Source organism: Littorina saxatilis, linkage group LG1 (genome assembly GCF_037325665.1).
Source record: "Littorina saxatilis isolate snail1 linkage group LG1, US_GU_Lsax_2.0, whole genome shotgun sequence".
Taxonomy (NCBI): domain Eukaryota; kingdom Metazoa; phylum Mollusca; class Gastropoda; order Littorinimorpha; family Littorinidae; genus Littorina; species Littorina saxatilis.
Window position 1 is genome coordinate 18634424 of NC_090245.1, and position 6928 is coordinate 18641351.

Sequence of the window (6928 nt, forward strand, 5' to 3'; positions counted from 1 at the left end):
GTTGTTTTGATAGAATGAGGTTATTAAGACACTTCTATTGTATAAAATATAAAGTGTAAAGCTAATACTACTGTTTACCAAACGGTATGAGTGTTGCAAACATGTAAAATTGCCTGAAAATGCCGATTCGGTACCCGAAGCGGACGTCGGCCATTTTCAACTCCAAACGCGACGATTCGTCAGTATACCGTGTGACGTCACGTCAATATATATATCTAAAGAGACCGTATACGTTCAGCTGGTAGTTCCGATAAGGATTTTCCGCTGATACCACCAGAAAGTATACGCTGAACGTACAAAACGTATACTGTGAGCTGCTGTGTAGCGGGCCCAGGACTGTATGTTTTGTGCGGTCTGAGCGATGTGCAATGCCTCATATATATATATATATATATATATATATATATATATATATTCTGCAAATTCTTTCACATTTAAAATATTACTTTTACCAGCACTTTTTTTGTTGTTTTTTATTATTTTTTTTTTATTATTCTTTCAGCTTACAACCTTTTCGACAAGAGAAAAAAAAGCAAAAGGAAAAAAAGAAAAGAAAATGAAAAAGAACGAAACGCGACAGGACAACGATAACATGTGTATCGTTAGTCGTATAGCATGGTATGCCATGTTATTGTTGATTGTTCGATTGTTTGTCAACAGAGTTTTTTCTCGATATATATTTCACGAAGGCACAGTTGGGGAAAGTTCAACAAAGCGAATAGTGTGGATCTGGGTCAACGAAGAAGAGTGTTCCTGGTGGAACGTGAAGTCCGTGAAGTCCGTGTCCGTCAGCAGCGTCAGGCGTGTTATGAAGGCGTGGTCGGCTCACCATCACTGTGTGCCACTGCAGTCTAGCATGACATGGCAACACGCCTCGATGTGTTGTTTCATTCTTTCTATCTGATCGGCGTACCTAAGCGGGTCAACATCGCACCATCGTCTGAGACAGCAAAGGATAATGCTGTATTGTAGATCAGTGTCTTCAGTTTCTTCAGTAAAATAAAACCAGTTGTCCACAACACCTTCTCTCAGTCCATACTGAAACACCATCCGGTCAGTCAATGCATACAGACAGTGGTGTCCATAGCGATGATCAAGGACAACTTTTCTCACAACAGGTGTCACGGCACACTCTAAGAGTAAGACTGCCTCTCTTTCCTTAGCCTTGAGTGAAGACAAATAATGGGTTACAGTATTGCGCCGATCTTCCCAATACTGAAGCACTTTTAATCATATTTGGAATATATTACTTTTAGTTAATGTGTGAATCTCTGATTGTTTCACAATGTGTCAAATTTCTAGGTTAAAAAGTTTTGAAAATATCTTGATTTTGTGATTGACAAACTGTCCTAGATTTGACAATGAACGGTGTATAGCTACGCTTATTTTCCGGACCAAAATCCTCCAGAATTGTGTTTGTTGGGTAATTTGAAAAACCTTATATACAAAAATCAACTACAGATCATCAGTGCCCTGAAAACGGTAATTAAACATACCGACACTGCAGTTCTTTCTCAGATCAAGTAGCTCTTGCTTCAATCTTGTGGCATTCTCTGAAAAGAAGACATCATACATTAATACTAAAAACAGAATACATTGATACTAAAGACAGAATAAATTATTGCATAATCACGAAAGACTGAATACATTATTACTAAAGACAGAATACATTATTACTAAAGACAGAATACATTATTACTAAAGACAGAATACATTATTACTAAAGACAGAATACATTATTACTAAAGACTGAATACATTATTACTAAAGACTGAATACATTATTACTAAAGGCTATGTCAGACGCACAACACAAAACAGTGTTTTCTTTCAACACAAACACAAAACAGTTTGTTTCCCGTGTGACAAAACGCGTTTCGGAAAACACTGTTTCGTGTTTTCGCATCGTGTTTTGTGTTTTAGAGCATGCTCTAAAATCTGAAAACACGTTCTATTGGTAGTCAGCCAATGAACGCGGACGATCAACTCACGTGACTCGGTTTCCATACCGAAGACCGAGACGGGTCAAGCTCGCCGACGCGAAGCACGGGTCAGTATAGTACTTACTGAACTTATTTTCTTTCATTCTGAGCACATTTTTAGAGTTTCTTTCTTTATTTGGTGTTTAACGTCGTTTTCAACCGTTCAAGGTTATATCGCGACGGGGAAAGGGGGGAGATGGGATAGAGACACTTCTTAATTGTTTCTTGTTCACAAAAGTACTGATCGAAAAATTGCTCCAGGGGCTTGCAACGTAGTACAATGTATATATAACCTTACTGGGAGAATGCAAGTTTCCAGTACAAAGGACTTAACATTTTTTACATACTGCTTGACTAAAATCTTTACAAACATTGACTATATTCTATACAAGAAACACTTAACAAGGGTTAAAGAAGAAACAGAATCCGTTAGTCGCCTCTTACGACATGCTGGGGAGCATCGGGTAAATTCTTCCCCCTAACCCGCGGGGGGAATTTTTAGAGTAAACATGACACATCTATATATTTTTGAATTTAGGAGAAGCTGAGAAATACAATGCAATCACTTTTAAATCTGTTTGCCAAAAATTGATTTTAATGACAACTTTAATAATTAATGTTTAAGCCTCCAAGCTGAAATGCAATACCAAAGGCTGGCCTTTGTCGAAGATTACTTGACCAAACAAAATTTCAACCAATTTGCTTAATCAAGAAGGGCAAAGCCCATACGACTCACATGCTTGACCTTGACCTTTACATGACCTTGACCTTCAGGGTCAAGGTCAAATAACTAAACCTAGCAATGACATCATACACTAAGAACTCCTTTACACATTTTTCCTTCCAAAATACATGTTAAGGTCATCCAAGGTCATGCAACACAAAGCTGTTAATTCAAGACATAGGAAGTACAATGGTGCTTATTGGCTCTTTCTACCATGAGATATGGTCACTTTTAGTGGTTCACTACCATATTTTGGTCACATTTCATAAAGGTCAAAGTGACCTTGACCTTGATCATATGTGACCAAATGTGTCTCATGATGAAAGCATAACATGTGCCCCACATAATTTTTAAGTTTGAAACAGTTATCTTCCATAGTTCAGGGTCAAGGTCACTTTAAAATATGTATACAATCCAACTTTGAAGAGCTCTTGTGACCTTGACTTTGAAGCAAGGTAAACCAAACTGGTATCAAAAGATGGAGCTTACTTTGCTCTATATATCATATATATAGGTGAGGTATTGAATCTCAAAAACTTCAGAAAAAATGTGAAAAATAGCTGTTTTTTAGACAACATTTATGGCCCCTGCGACCTTGACCTTGAAGCAAGGTCAAGATGCTATGTATGTTTTTTGTGGCCTTGTCATCATACACCATCTTGCCAAATTTGGTACTGATAGACTGAATAGTGTCCAAGAAATATCCAACGTTAAAGTTTTCCGGACGGCCGGACATCCGGCCGGCAGGCCGGACGGACGGACGGACGGACGACTCGGGTGAGTACATAGACTCACTTTTGCTTCGCATGTGAGTCAAAAATGAAGGCGTGACAGTGCCACCTGAACTTTCACAAAAAGCCGGATATGACGTCATGAAGGCGTGACAGTGCCACCTGAACTTTCACAAAAAGCCGGATATGACGTCATCAAAGATATTTATGGAAACAATGAAAAAAATCTTGTGGGGATATCATACCCAGGAACTTTCCTTTGAAGTTTCATGAAGATCGGTCCAATAGTTTTCTCTGAATCGCTCTATACATACACACAAGCACACACACACACACACACACACAGACACACGCACAGACACACACACAGATAGACACACACATACACCACACCCTCGTCTCGATTCCCCGTCTATGTTGAAACAAGAAGGGCAAAGCCCACACGACTCACATGCTGAACAGACCTTGATCTTTCTTTCAGAAATGACAAATATCAGTTTAACTCAAACTGAGCTGGAACTTGAAGATATAATGTAACCTAATGTGAGTTAGTATGAAAATATAATGTATTTCCCTCACACATATGTAGTTTTGGAAGAGTTATTTTCAATAGTTCAAGGTCAAGGTCACTTCAAAATATATACATTTCAACTTTGAAGGACCCTTGCGCAGACCTGGGAACCCCTGTTTTGCACTTTGAGTATTCTCAAACAAACTTGGTGTATTTTCAAAAAAATGAGCGTACTCCACACAGCGTTTGCACATCCATGATTAAAACATGCCTCATGCGCGTCCGTCACACCGTTAATTAAGTTTACCTATACATTTAAAACAAATGCTTTTTTTAATTTTTACTGACAAAAACTGTACCGTATTTGACGGACTACAAGCCGCGACTTTAAAAAAAAAATCGCATTGCGGCTTATGAAAAGATGCGGCTAAAACGTTACCTAAACTATATTCACCTAATGGAAGTCGCCGCGGATTTTCATTTCGCTCGATTAGCGATTACCGGTACTTTATTAGCTCTCTACTCAAGACTCGGCGCTTTTCTCTTTCATTCGCGAATCTTCGTTTGTCAAGTCGTCGTGACAAGCGTACAGAGAAACACTGGATGTATCTGGATCTCGCGCGCGCGAGATTTCGTTTTTTTGTGTCTCGCGATAGTTGGAGGAGCGAGAGCCGCCATGTTGTGTTTTCGTCTGCTCGAAATCTTTCTTTATTTGGTGTTTAACGTCGTTTTCAACCACGAAGGTTATATCGCGACGGTCTGCTCGAAATGTGCGCAAAAGTCGTAAATCATCCCAAAAAAGCTTATTCCGGGCGGGACTACATGTGTGTGTTGGTTACAAATTGTGTGTGTGTGTGTGTGTGTGTGTGTGTGTGTGTGTGTGATATTTTTCTTCAAACTTTTTCACTTTTCTTCTTTGTTTCACTTGTTTATTCTCGGAGCCGATTTCGCCAAATACCGTACTTTCGTTTGCCTGGTTGTTTTGATTGATTGACACGATCCGATTATATTTTTATCGACAGCGGCTAATATAGTGACGTAATCATGTGCCAAAATACTGGATCGGCTTCAGGATGGGCTTGTGAAGAAAAGTAGTCTAGGAATTTTTCTCGTCGTATTTTTTTCCCACTGACCGTACTGAGCGTATTCTCAACAATCATGCGTACAAAATACGGCGAAATCGTATGGGTTCCCAGGTCTGCTTGCGACCTTGACCTTGAAGCAAGGTCAACCAAACTGGTGTCCAAAGATAGGGCTTACTTTGCCCTGTATAGCATACATAGCTAAGGTTGCCATTCTCAATAACTTAAGAAAAAACTGTGAAAATGTGAAAAACAATCGTTTTTAAGACAACAATTATGGCCCCTGTGACCTTGACCTTGAAGTGAGGTCAAGTTGCCAAACATGTTTCTGAAGATCTTGTAACCATACACCATCAGGCCACAATTGGTGTTGATAGACTTAATAGTGACATGTCCAAGAAATATACAATGTTAAAGGTTTCACAGACGGACGGGGGGGGGGGGGGGGGGGGGGGGGGGGACGGACGCCCGGACGCCCGGAAGGACAGGCGGACGATGTCGGTGAGTATATAGACTCACTTTTGTAAGTATAATGTATTTCCCTCACACATGTAGATTTGGAAGAGTTATTTTCAATAGTTCAAGGTCAAGGTCACTTCAAACTATGTATACAATCCAACTTTAAAGGACCCTTGCGACCTTGACCTTGAAGCAAGGTCAACCAAACTGGCGTCCAAAGATAGGGCTTACATTGCCCTGTATAGCATACATAGCTAAGGTTGCCATTCTCGATAACTTCAGAAAAAAATGCGAAAATGTGAAAAATGGTCGTTTTTAAGACAACAATTACGGCCCCTGTGACCTTGAACTTGAAGTGAGGTCAAGTTGCCGCACATGTTTTTTGAGATCTTGTAACCATACACCATCAGGCCACATCAGGTGTTGATAGACTTAATAGTGTCCAAGAAATATCCAACGTTAAAGTTTTCCGGACGGACGGACGGACGGACGGCGGGACGGACGGACGGACGACTCGGGTGAGTACATAGACTCACTTTTGCTTCGCTCGACAATGGCTGCTCCTGTGTTTAGATTTGTCAAGCTTGAGTACGCAAAACGTGTTTTGTTCTCTCCTCTGTTGAAGCTGTGAGACATAAATGCTATTCCGACTTGGTCGTGTGACAGAGTTTTCTTCCACACTCGATTAGCTGATGTCCAACTCAGCCTCACGGCTTCGTTAGACAATCAACGTAATCTCGTGTGGAAGAAAACGTCTGTCACACGACCAAGTTTGAACAGCAGGTACTGTTAAATGCTATTGCAAGTGTGTTCTATAAGGTTAGAACTGCTTATTTAGTGACAGATTCCATCGTTCTGTAAACCTCATGTGAGGCGGAGTGAGGCTTTAACCTCTAAAAAAAAAACTAAAAAAAACCAGAATTAACAAAGCTGTCATAACAGCTTGAAACTGTAAATATAGCAGAAAAGTACTACAACATCTGCGATACAGGTTTAACAACATTTGGAGAGGTACTTACTTTTAGCAGCCCTGCAAGTCCAACAAACGGTGTACTCGCCTTTGGCTAGCGATTCTGGAAATTTACTAGCCAGAGAGCAAACTTTACTAGCTAACCAACAATTTGTTTCAGCAACTTTACTCGCATTTGACGAGTAGATGAACATTTCTACTCGGCAGTTACATGTTTCTCGCCACTTTCAGGCCTGCTTTTGGATCTCTGGGCTGGCTACTGCATTTACCAGGTTTGGCAGACCCCTGACTTAAACTCCTCGGGACAACAACATTGGGGTCATGTCTGGAGATCATCACACCCTAGGACTAGGAGTATGCACAGTTTCAAAATTCAGCTTCAGAAACATTAGAGATTAGCCCAACGTTAAGTTTTGTGTTTTGTACCGACGGCCATCGGGCCTATTACTTCTCATTTCTAAGACTCTCCT